Source organism: Tympanuchus pallidicinctus, unplaced genomic scaffold, assembly GCF_026119805.1.
Source record: "Tympanuchus pallidicinctus isolate F22 unplaced genomic scaffold, pur_lepc_1.0 scaffold5, whole genome shotgun sequence".
NCBI lineage: Eukaryota > Metazoa > Chordata > Aves > Galliformes > Phasianidae > Tympanuchus > Tympanuchus pallidicinctus.
Window position 1 is genome coordinate 36,086,798 of NW_026294769.1, and position 13,434 is coordinate 36,100,231.

Here is a 13,434-nt window from a genome sequence, read left to right on the forward strand (position 1 = left end):
TCAGGCAGTCGAGGGTGAAATCTCTATTGTTCACCCCACCTCCAAAACGATCAGAAATCACGAATTTTTATTTAGCCACCCACTGTTTTTTGACCTGAATACTTCAATTTTTATTTCCCACCCAGTCCCTTCCTAATGTTAGCCACAGTCTTCCCATCTTGCTCTCACCCTGTAGGGTAAGGAAATGTGGTTTCATCCATGAATGACATTAATGCCATTGTGTGAATCATTAGTGGATCCAGCATCACAAGCCCCAGGGGACTGAATATTTGCAAACCACTATAGAGAGATTCTAATATCAAATACGTGGCAGGAATCATCCCAGCTCGAAGAAAACAAAACAATCCCACTTCATACCCAGAGAAGATCGTGGTACTTAGAGAGAGTGGAGGAGCTTGTGTAATGGCCTCGAGAGGCCCAGTGGCAGGCATCCTGCAGTGCTGCTCTCCCAGATCTGCAGCCCTGCTCCCTCCTCTGTGCAGCTCCTGCTCACTTGTGGTGTGTGATGGTGGGATCTGAAGCCATCAGGAGGGCTCTTGCCTAGTTCTTCCTCAAAACAAACAAACAAGAAATCAAGATGAAGCATGACTAACTTGGAAAAAAATTAACAATGACAGAAACTGGATTTTTGCAGTGGTGCAGGAGAAGACAGGCACAACACTTGCTGCTCTATTGCAGTGCCACCCAGCTTGCTCTGAGGGCTTCTGCTAATTCTGTCTTTCTGGGCCTTTGTATGAACATTTCTGCCTTGGCATGTGTGGGGGATAAGGGGTTAGGCTTGTCTGGCAGGCCAAGGAAAGGCTAATGGTAACCTCTGATTTCTGGACCCTCTGATGATCAGCATTTAAGTAGGTTTTTAATTGAGTTTTTTTGTTTGTTTGTTTGTTTTGTCTAATGGCAGGTGCTCATGTATGAAAATTTTGGCCAAACATCTGTCAGGATGTAAACACAGAAGGAGTATTTGGCTGCTGGCTGCGTTACCTGTGTAGGAGCAAGAAGGCAGATGGGAGTGTTCTGTTATGAATAACAAGACACAGGCTTCCCTTAATGACCTCATCCTGCTAACCATGAAAAGGAAATCCAAAGGTATTGCAAACTCTTTTTCCGTGGAAACAATGGTTCCCAAATCTCAGACTTTAATACTTGATATTCTGTGCTAGTTAGAAGTTTAATAGTCAATTAAATTAATTAACTGACATAGCTAGATCCTGTTCTGATGCAAGTGGTAAACCCACAGATAGTACAACATCTTAAAATAGCTGTTTAGATATTTGTGTAAAATTTTTTTTTCAAGAACCTGGATTTCATTTCTCTTCTGTACTGTGAATTGAAGTATTGGAATATGGGAATCTCTGGTCCAGAGGGTTGGTGGCGAAGGCAGACCTGAAGAGAGGTTCAGTTAATTTTATCAATTATACAGAGCAAGCTTGAAATAATTTGAAATCAACTCCTTTGGTTTTAACTGAATTTGTGTTTGAAACCCTTTGTGTAGCAAGCCTAGTTGTCTGTATTGAAATTTTTGCACGCTGTCTTCAAAGGTGATGGGAAAGACAAGCAATGGGAATAGAAGTGTTAAAGTCCATAATCTGAAAAATATCAGGTTACACTCTTGATTTTCGACCTCTTTCATTATGTCTGTAAACATATTCTGTAAAGTTACTTTTTGCAACTCATTAATGTAGCAAACTTGTTAGTTCTCTGCTAATGAAGAGAGTTTTGCCAGCAGTGTTGTCTGGCAGAATTAAAAGTATGTGTAGAGATAAGATAAAAGGTGCCTTTTTTCTTCTTTGAACACTGAGTTTTCTGGTTGTAGTTTCTTGAACTTGTTGAAGAGAATGATAACACAGCCTATTTTGGGATGGGAAAAATAATCCTTCAGGCATAACAACAGAAAACAAAATAAAGAGAAAGCACCTCCTACCCAGACCCTAAGTATATGGAAAACTGATTTTCTGTGTACGTGGAATAAATATCTGAATTTTTTAAGCAAAGATTTAGGAAGAATGTAATGCCATTTAATCAATGCTATTGGCTTCTACAGAGTCATTTTGAATAATAGATCTTTTTCTGCACTTCAGTTTTATTACAAAAGTGGAAAAGGAATCTTCTGCTTGCTGTTTGTGGCTTGGGAATTTAAGCACTTTAAGCTTGGATAAAAATGAGGCTGAAAATGTATAAAGTAGTAAAGGTACAAAGCTATATAATACAACATGGGTACATACTCTAATCAGAAATGTTCCCATTTATTAAGAACTTGGAAACACTATGTTTTAACAAAATAACTAGACACTGTCCCTAACTGGGTACCTCTTCAAAATATTTCATCTTTGGCTATTTCTACAGCAACTTACTTAACTGTAAGACATTTTTTAGTGATAACTTTTTTTTTTTTTTAACAAGATGCAGCATAAACAGTCTTCAAGGCCTGTGAGCATTCCTTATCAAGCAGAAGCTTGTATGATAACTGAATACCTTCATGGATTCTAAAAAGCTGCTTAAGTAAATGGTCTGAAAGCAACTTCTGTCAATGTCAGAGGGAATTTTACCAGTGGAAACAGAATTGAGCCCGAAAGGGATCATTTTTTCAACACCTTTGCAACTTCTCGTCTGGCACCACCAGAGCCAATGGAAAGGTTTTCACTGACTGGTGCATAAAGAGATGTTAGCTGTGTAACCCAAGACATCTCCTGTGTGCCAAAGAATAAACGAAATTTAGAAGGAGAGCAACTTTGCTGTAATGGTGATGATATAATACTCAAGAGCAAACAACTAATAAACTGTTCTTAAAACAAGAATCTATCATACTTGCTCTAAAACCAAGGGGAAAAGTTGCCTCTGGCCTCTGGGATCCCCTGCTGGGCAATGAAAAGAGGAGCTATATTATGCAGAAAGCTATGAGGAAAGCGGAAAAGCCCTCAGGAGGAAAAAGCCTTTCTTTCCCCCCTGCCCCCTCTCCTGGCATAGCTATCTCTACTGCTTGTGTGCAGTTCCGCTGAGAAAAAGCAGTTCATGATAGAACAAACTGAGAAAGTGCTAGTTCAGGCTGCCTGTGCTTTCCTTTCATGGATTAATGGCAACTGAAAATGAAGGGATTATTTAAGGCCACACGGGCAATATTAACTACTCCTGCGCATTGTGTGACTCTAGGATCACATGCAGCCTAGAAACCAAAAGCAGCAAACGGTGTTGGGTTAGTGTAGGTAAACGCCTGGGTTATGAAGCAGAGAGTTCTAGAGTTTACTTCTTAGCAGTTTGGGAATTGCCTGTTGTGAAGATGGAAGTTAAATAAATGCCTGAAGGCTGTGCTGCCATTCAGCAAGACCTGGACAGACTGGAGAGCTGGGCAAAAAAAAACCGGATGAGGTTTAACAAAAGCAAGTGTAGAGTCTTGCATCTGGGGAGGAATAATTGCATGCACCAGTACAGGTTGCGGGATGAGCTGCTGGAGGGGAGCTCTGCGGAAAGGGACCTGGGTGTCCTGGTGGATGACAGGTTGGCCATGAGCCAGCAGTGTGCCCTTGTGGCCAAAAGGGCCAATGGCTTACTGGGGTGCATTAAAAAGAACGTGGCCAGCAGGTCGAGGGAGGTGATCCTCCCCCTCTACTCTGCCCTGGTAAGACCTCATCTGGAGTACTGCGTCCAGTTCTGGGCTCCCCAGTACAAAAAAGACAGGGATCTCTTGGAAAGAGTCCAGCGGAGGGCCACAAAGATGGTGAAGGGCCTGGAGCATCTCTCCTATGAGGAAAGGCTGAGTGAAATGGGTCTGTTCAGCCTTGAGAAAAGAAGACTGAGAGGGGACCTGATCCAGGTCTATAAATATCTACGGTGTGGGGGGCAGAATGGCGAGGCCGGACTCTTTTCAGTGGTGAGTGGAGACAGGACAAGGGGAAACGGCTGGAAACTGCAGCATAGGAAGTTCTGCACAAATGTGCGCAGGAACTTCTTTACAGTGAGGTGACGGAGCACTGGAACAGGCTGCCCAGGGAGGTGGTGGAGTCTCCTTCTCTGGAGATGTTAAGAACCTGCCTGGATGCCTACCTGTGCGACCTGGTGTAGGGAACCTGCTTTGGCAGGGGGGTTGGACTCGATGATCTCTGGAGGTCCCTTCCAACCCCTACAATTCTGTGATTCTGTGATTCTGTGAAATGGTGGTATGCAGTCAGCCATTCTGATATCTCATAGGAGTAGCCAGGCTGTTCGATCTTCTGAAAAACATCATCTTAGTGACCACTGCAAGTGACCACTTATTACTTCAAGCTCAGTGAAACTCATTTTTCCTTGTAGAAACCAATATGGGGGTGAGCTGGGAACAGTATAATCTTTGAAAGTGGTAGCCTTTACAGTTGTTTATTAACTTTTTTCAGAACAATGGGAATTTGTTTCACCAAATTTGTTCTAGTGTGTATTCATACATGTTCATTAAAGGCTGTGGGTCAAATACTGTTGTATTTAAGCCTTCGGAATACTGGTGGGAGACACATTTAATGGCTTAGCTAGACCTGGGTGAAATAAGAACCTGGGATTTGTGATGGGGCAGAAACTCCCTTTTTAGTATTGGTACAGGATTAACCACATGGATATGAGTTGCATATATGGCTGTCACATCTCTCAGTATTAGATTTATTGTCTGGCGTTTTCATTGTGCCTGAAGAGCTTTGCATCCATGGACAGTCATGGCTGTAAGAAATGGAAGGTGTATGAAAGTTATATATTTATAATTTATATAATTTATACATTATATATTTAATGTAATGCAATGTAGACATCCCTGAACAACCACTAGATGAGCTATTTCAGGATTTGAAGGCCTCAGTACAGTTCTGCTGCTGAGCTAATTAGTTCCACTGGGGACAGAGGAAGAGAAGTTGGGCTAGTTTGCTTTGGTGTTCTGCAGCGCTAACATGACTGATGTTTGTAAAGTCAAAGCTAGCGGAGCTGCTTGAGGCTGTATCAGAATGAAATTGGCAAAAATGTTCTTAGATCTAGATCCAGAAATCTCTTTGCATTATACAGTCTGTTGTATGAACTAACATTTGTTTGGATGAGTTGAGTGAGAGGATTTAAATCTGAGAACTTTCAGTTTTAACATGCACGGTATTTGGGAAGCCACTGGTCTTTCCTGGCATGTAGTAATACCCTATAGAGGAAGACACTTCACTGATATTGTCTGGGAACGGACTGAGGGAGACTAAGCAGTGAAATAAACAGCAGAAAACCACAACATTTTGTTTGTAATTGAGAAATTTTGTTGCTTGATGTGTTTCTTAATTGTGCATTCCATGCACCCCTGTGCTTCAGAAATCCAGTAGCCAGAGATAATATGTAAGAGCTTTCTTCACGAGTGGACTTTACACACTGTCATATGGAGCTTATGACGCTCTTGTGCAGAGTAATATTCTTCACTTGTGTAGAAAATAAGAGCCAAATCACATATAATTCCCAATCATTTTGGGCACATTAAGATGCATGTTCTCTAGATACATCTCTGTGTCCCTGAGAGTTTAGAATTCAGCTTACAAAAGGTGCACAGAAGTTATTTAAACAAAGGAGAGTGGGAAGAACATACATCTGCAGAGAATACTTTGTCTATGTCTTCCCCCTTCTTCTTTGTCTCTGGTAAATCCTTACGACTTCTCTCTTCATTGTTTGTCAAATTTTTGGATGTCTCACTGCATTAATATTTCCTATTCTGGACATTTTGAGTCTTACTAAGAACAGAAAAATTGGATGGAATGAGAGCGTCTCTGATTTTCATATACAAATGTTGGTGGAGTGTTCCTGGTGTTTAGATGTTAGTTAATAAAAAACAGTCTCTGAACCCCAGGCTGAGGCCTTTCAAATGGAATCAGGCTAGCTTTCCCCTTTTATCTAACCTTTATTCTTTCAGGGTAGAAGACATTCTATCCTTTGTATTAAGGGGTGACTGGTTTCTTTCCTGTTCTGGACCTACAGCAGTGTCTTGAGTTATTTTGTCCGAAGTTCTTGTTAGGAGAAGCAGAAATCTTTGTTCCTCCTTAGAAGAAGTGAGAGTCTTGTACTTGCTTTGAGCAGTAGGGAAGAGAAATTTCTTCCTGGCAATTGAATGAACATTTACATTCAGAAATGTAAATATGTAAATGGAATAGTGGGTTCCTCAGTTAGCAGAGTAATATATGTTGCATTACTTAGTGGAAAACCTACTTGCCCTCATGCCCATATTTTCTCACAAAAGTTCAGCTCAGTTGTGTCCCGAGCTCTTGTTGGGCTGTTCTTATTCCAGAGCATCTGTCAGAAGGAAACTCAGATCAAAATGTAGCAGTGGCATGCATCAGCAGGTCCCATCCACAGCAGGAGGAGCAGGATGAAGACAAATGTTATGCAGAGCCAATGTTTATGCCGATGCCAATGTTTAAATAGGGAGAATGTAAGGTACCACAGGCTGTGGTTCCTTAACAAACAGGCATACTGCAAAACAGATAGATATTTAATTGGCTATGCTAAACATAAGACAGTTAGTGCTAACTATTATATACTCTGAAAACTCTAATAACAATTTCAGCTGGATTTATGAGTTGTTGGACAGAAGCCAAATTAGCTCTTACTCAATCTTGATGTGTTTGCAGCGATCTCATCTTTAGATGTCTGGAACTTTGTTTTTCTGACTTGGTTTCTTTGTGTCTTCGGTAATTTTTATCAAACTGCAACAGTGACATTCTTCTTCTAGCTTGGCTCAATGTCAGAAAAGGGATTCTTTATCATATGCATTTTGCTTAATGGACTTGTATTTTAATTTTCTTATTCAATTAACCAGATTCTCTAGTCTTTAAAATTTATGACTTTTCCTACCTACTCAGGAAATGCTTGGCTTTTTTTCTTTCTTTCTTTCTTTTTTTTTCAGAGCAATTACAACATTGCCATTAATTTGTTAGCTGTGATAGTACTTGCAATCTCTGACACATATTTGCAAGGACCCACTGCTCACAAAAAATGATATCTTCAGAGGGGACTGTAATGTGTTCACAGGGGCACATATAGCAGCATGTGTAATATGGGCCACTTAACTTCAGGTCTAAGTCACAGTTTTAAGTGTCTACCCATTCCTTTTACAGAAAACCTCTCTCTGTTTCATGCCACTTTAACGCATGGAAGGTCTCAGTGAAGTTGGTTTAACACTTATCAGAAGGGGGACAAAGGGTAACAGTTAGTAATTTAGGGCTATGACTTTATTATTTTTCTGTCTTTGTTTCTTTGTCCGTGTGCTTCTGTGCCTCTGTTTTTAATTCATCCATGTTTGTTTTTGTTTGGTTTTTTTTTTTTTTTTTCCCTAAGATTTCCTACATTTTCCTGTGTTGTAAAAGTTTTCACCAGTCTATCTGACTTATGAGTAAATTGTGTTACCTGCTCCTTGGACCAGATGCCTGTGGCTGTAGTTCCTGGATGCTCTCTGTACAGATCATACAGCTGGCTATGGTTCAGTTAAAATTTACAGTTAGCTAAAGGGTGATCCCTGCTATTAAAGGCAGTAGTCTAAAATACCGTTAGAACTGTGGTACATCTTTGGATCTACCACAGACTTTGTTTCCAGTACGGGTCAAAGTGACCTATGGATGCTCCACATGATGGAGAAGACTCCATCCAAGAGGAGTTGTTGGTGTTGTCATACTAAGCCCTATGGTAATCTTCCCTGGTTTTATATGTGAATGTGCTGGTATAGCAGCCCAAATTATCTTAATTCTTCTGTTACTTCATGTTTCAGTGCTTCATATAAATTTCATATTTCATATAAATTTTAACCTAAAACGTTGTTTGTAAGATATGTAAGAATATCACTTTTGAACTTAGTGCTGACTTATCATTTTAGTTACTGGTAGCTTCACCAAAAGGAATGATTTGGCCCTATGATAAGATTATATTCTCCTCGTATATTCTTGTTGGCCATTTTGCCACCTATTGACTGATATAAATTTAATGAGAACTGTTAAAAAGTACATTTGATTTTTATACTTTCAGTTATGAATCAAAAGCATAATTAAAGCTGTGTGAATTCCCTAAGTGCGTGCACCCTTACTGAAATTTTCTGGTTTTGTGTGATATTAATCCTTAAGTAATTTGGTTCATTTCTGGGTTTTGTTTTCTGTAGCATATTTTATGCTAAGTAATGATACATGCTCTTGGTTGCAGTGCCTTGCAATTGCAAGCACTTTTTTCTGCTGAATATATGCAACTGCAGCTGAATCTATAGAGAATACTTTCATGTTTGACAAAAGCCAAAACAAACCAAAGTGTGTGATGTAAATATCTACGTAGACAGCACATGTACATACTGTGTATGTAACTTACAATAGCATCGAGCTATATGCATTGTACCTGGGCAAAGAGAGGAAAAGATGTCTGCAATTCCAGGGCCTTATTCCCCACTGCACTGTGATTGCTTTCCAGATCTTTGGTCACGCAAAGTAATTGTAAACCTGGCTTTACTGGGCAGTTAAACAGGGTTTACAGCTGCCTTGTGTCACGCAGCTCAGCAAACCAGCCGCTGAAGTCTCAGCATTTCAGTGAGGTGGGAGCTGCTCACTAGGCAGCCTTTTCACGGAGCAATCTCACTGAGACCAGAGCAGGGTGATAGCTGGAGCGGTTTCTTTTTCCACAGTACAATACAGTGAGATCATTTGAGACTTTCACTGAACCTCAGCACGTCCAAATTTGATGTGAGGTGCAGTTCTACTTGCTTGCAAGACTAATTCTACTCTGCAGTAGTGCCATCATGGATGCTGCTGCTCCTCCTTTGTCTGCTCAGCTCTTCCTTCATCTCTGCTGCCAAACAAGGGCTGCACTGTGTTACAACTTACAGGGTGCCAGAGTGCTCAACTGTAGCAACTTGCTGGAAAAAAAAGGTTGAAAAAAAAAACCAAAAACACCAAAGCATAAAAAAACACATAGGGCATAATAAATAAATTCAAAATAAAAATACGCACCAAAATGCGCTCTGCACACACAATAGCTGGAAAGCAGAAGTGCAGTGGTGTTTTCCTCTGTCAGTGGGTCAGTGTGTTCTGTAAGCACTTCCATCCTGTCAAGTCCCTGGTTGGTCTCCACCTGCTAGCTGGCGAGCTCCAGAGGCAGAGCTGACCTGGCCGCTCCCTCATTTTGCTGGCGCCAGCGGCTTGATGGGCCTTGCACTTTGATTATTTGTGTTAACAGTTAATTTAGCACCATGGACACGTGTGCCAAAGCTGCCTCCACTTCCTGCAGCCTTCCAACAAATGGGACTTTTATGAGATGCCTTTCACGGCTCCCCCGCCTCCTCCAGCTCAGCTCTTTTGCCTCGCTTCCCCCCAGCCCTCCCCTTCTCTCCCTCCCCACCCTGCTGTCTCAATCTCAGCTGTAATCTTTTCTACATCTTGCAGGAAAAGAGCTATTTCTGGCAGCTCTGTCTCTAACACTCACCCCACTCAAACTGATTTAATGGAGATTTATAGATGCAAGGATATGCAGCTCTGAGGCGCTTTCCTGAAAATTTTTCTGTGCCTGTGTTACGTATGGAATTTATTTATTTAATGTTTGGTGTTGCAGCTACACTGTCAACTGTTAGCGTGACATATTCCACATACTTATTTTTTTCTTATTTTTTTCTTTTTTCTTTTGCATGAGGATTCCACTGAAATGCTGTTACACAGCATATTTTTGGTCCAATTCATCCCAGCTGTTAACTCTACCAAGCTAAAATCTGACACCCAGGTCCAATTTCATTAAACCCAGTCAGCACAGTTCTTTGTGATAGTACTGACTCTCATCTAAGGCAATATGTATTTTGGCTTACAGCTACGAATAAATCCTATCCTAAGTACCTTCTTCCTAGTATGCAGTACACTGTAGTGGTCCAAAAAAAAAAAAAACAAAAAAAACAAAAAAAAGCAGCTTCTGTAAGAAGTTGTACAAAAGAGAGGCTATTATAATTTATCATGATTTTCCTAGTAAGCTCTTTGCTATCTTAGGAAATTATGTTCTCCAAAAATAAATTAGAACTGTAGCTGCACATAACACTAAAACTGCTGTTTCTGCTGTTATTCCAGCTTTGATCGATGCAGAGAAACTGAAGCTGGTATGTCAGGGGCCATATATTTACAGCCCCATAGACACAATATGTTTATTCCGTTTTACCCCTCCTCAGCTGCCAAAGTGCTAAAATTAGCATGAAATACTCAGAAGAATGCCAGATAGACACAAGGAAATGTGTTGTTACAAATCCCAGTCTTCTGCATTGCTTCATTGTGCAGTGTGAGCCTGAGGGAACATGGGGCGGCCTGTGGCCACTGGAGCCCTGCTTCATCTCGATGCCAAGGGGTTGGATCTGAACTGAGGATTTGTTTTACCTCTTTCCTGTACCTGAGCGATGAAACGTATGCGCAGTCTCTCATCTACTCTCAGAGGCAGGGATACAAATGTAGAAAGAACCATGAAATTGTTTGTATTGGAAAGGGCCTTTGAAGATCATCTAGTCCAACTCCCCTGCAACGAACAGAGACACCTACAGCTACATCAGGTTGCTCAGAGCCTCATCCAGTCTGACTTTGAACGACTCCTTTCTGGGCAACCTGTGCTAGTGCCTCACCACCTTCACTGCAAAAGACTTCTTCCTTGTATTCAGCCTAAATCTCCCCTCTCTTAGTTTGAAACCATCTCCTTTTATCCTATCACCACAGGCTCTGCTAAAGAGCCTGTCCCCTTCCTTCTGATAGCCCCCCTTTAGAAACTGGAAGGCTGCTATCAGGTCTCCCTGGAGCTTTCTCTTCTCCAGGCTGAATGGCCCCAGCATCATTTGTGTGGCCCTCCTCTGGACATGCTCCAACAGGTCCATGTCTCTCCTGTACTCCACATCTGGATGTAGTATGCCAGGTGAGGTCTCACCAGCTCAGAATCTGAGTACAGAGACAGAATCTCCTCTCTTACCCTATTAATCACACTTCTTTAGATGCAGTCCACAATATGGCTTTCTGGGCTGTGAGGGCACACTGCTGACTCATGTCCAGTTTACCATCCACAGAACCCCCACGTCATTTTCATGTGGGCTGTGCTCCATCCTTATATCCTCCAGCTTGTATTAATAGTGGGGGTTGCTAGGACCCAGGTGCAAGATCTCACAATTGAATTTGTTGAAATTCATAAGGTTAACCTGGGCCAACTGCTCAAGCCTGTCTGTCTCTCTGGATGGCATCCTGTCCCTCAGGCATGCTGACCACATCCTATAGCTTAGTGTCATCCGCAAACTTGCTGAGGATGCACCTGATCCACAGTTGATGTCATCAATGAAGATGTCATAGAGCACCAGTCTCAACACTGGGGACACTATACACAACCCTGAGGGACCATTCATCACTGATCTCCATCTGGACACTGAGCCATTGACCACCACTTTCTGGGTACGATCTTGCAAACCAGTTCTTCATCCACTGAAGTTTCCTTACAGCTGGAGGGGCAGTGCTCCCCCAGTTCCCATCTTCTGAACCATCTGCTTGAGGACTGTGTGTAGAGCAGTCACTAGCAAAGACTGGGGCAAAAAGTGGTTGAGTATCATCTCAGCCTTTTCCTTTTCTGCTGTTACTAGCCTGTATTGCTCAGTAGAGGAGATACATCCTCCTGGACTTTCCTTTTCCAGTTGATGTACCTATAGAAGCCTTTCATATCTTTCCTTGCAGCCCTTGCCAAGACCAATTCCAGTTGGGCCTTGCATTCTTGACACCATCCCTACACAGCATCCTTAGACTACTCCCAGGTTGCCCATCCCTGCTTCCACTGCCTGTGCATTTTCTTGCACTCCAGTTTGACCAGCAGATACTGGTTCAGCCCTGCCGTCTCTTGCCTTCCTTTCCTGCTTTCCTATATCTGGGGATGGAGAGTTCTTGTGTCCTAAGGAAAGCTTCCTTAAATATCTGCCATTTCTGCTCTCATTTCACTCCCTTGTTGTTGAGGACAGATTTCCAGGGGATTTTGTTGACTAACTCCGTGAAGAGCTGGAATTTAGCTCTCCTAACATTAAGCTTCCTCTTTGCCTGTACCATATACCTCAAGAGTGTGAACTTCATCACTGCAGCCCAGGCAAGCTCCAATCCTGTTGTCACCAATCAGTTCACTCACATTAATGAGCCAGCATTGCATCCCCCTGGTGGAACTGTCTAATACTTGACTCAGGAAGTTATCCTCAGTATATTCCAGGAGTCTCCTGGATTGCCTACAGCTTACTGTGCTACTTTTCCTGCAGATGTCAGGGTGGTTGAAGTCCTCTGTGCCACTGCTACACAGGGTGCTCCTGGAGGTTGCATCTCAGCTTCCATGGGGTGCTGCACAGGTGGAGTCTCCTCACTTGAGCCTCTTACCAGAGCTGGGGCATAAAGCTGTTGTTCTGCAGCCTCTTTGGAAGGAAAAAGCATTTCTTTTGTAAGTGAGACCAAAGCAGCTCAGTGTGAGGAGGTCGAGCGCAAATCCTGTACTCTCCTTGTCTTAAAAACAAATGCTGTGAGAACCTTGATCCTGCCTGCCCTGCTGCTTCCTGGTTATATAACAAATGATATTTTGAAATAGTGCCATGGTGTATTTTTAAATATCAAATTTTGCTGTGTTTTTAAATTGCAGCTTCTCTTTGGTCAAGAATGCTTTATCCCTGTGTTTAACATTGTGTTATTATGGTCTCTGTGAAGCTCTAGGACAGCACATTTTGGAGGTTAGTTGTAAATATCTTTTCTTAGGCCAGGGCAGGTACTTTCCTGCTGAATTTCTTGTGACACCAAAGGAAATGCTAATTCATAAGTTGAGGTTGGATGTTATCATACTGGATCAGACCATTCATGCCTTGAAACAGCTTCCTGCTGGATGACAGTTTTTTTTTACAAATCAAACATACTTTGAGAATGATTATCCTGTGTAAGAGTAGCAGTGCTGGAAATTAAATGGGTTTTCCCTTCTGTCTTGTTATATAGCACATTGCTTGAGACCTTTTCAGAATTTGCATTTGTTCTGGTCAGTTATAGGGGTTTACAAAAGACCTAGGAAGTGTTGAAATTGCATGTTCGCGTTGGACCAAGTGTTGCAGTAACTTGCTGTTTCAACACTGTATACGTCACGAACCTGTAATTTCAACACTTTCTAAGAGTCACTGGAGTGTCTCTGGCTGAACTATAACATAACTAATAAGTGTTCCCCTCTGAACACTCAACTTTTTTTTTTTTTTCTCCCTGGAAAATATAATTTGAAACACCACTTGGCTGACATTAAAGGCTTTTAAATTGTTTTAATAATAATGAAAGAAAGACAAAGTAAGGGATTACTGTAAATAGAGAAACTTGCTGACTCAAGTGGTAGCAGGAATGAATCCTCCTGCTGGATAAGTACAATGGACCATAGTTGCAGTTTTAATTATGGATTCACTTGTGAGGGACAAAGCTGAATTTTTACAAGCCA

General features: G+C 41.7%; 1 long non-coding RNA gene across 2 annotated transcripts in view; it reads left to right on the forward strand.

The window, feature by feature from the left end:
- LOC128091386 (uncharacterized) overlaps positions 1-13,434 on the forward strand; it is a 29,684-nt gene that overhangs the window by 3,114 nt on the left and 13,136 nt on the right. For both annotated transcript variants that reach the window (XR_008211383.1, XR_008211384.1), the window contains exon 2: positions 902-1,086. This is a non-coding gene — a long non-coding RNA (uncharacterized LOC128091386). The remainder of the gene's footprint in view (positions 1-901; positions 1,087-13,434) is intronic.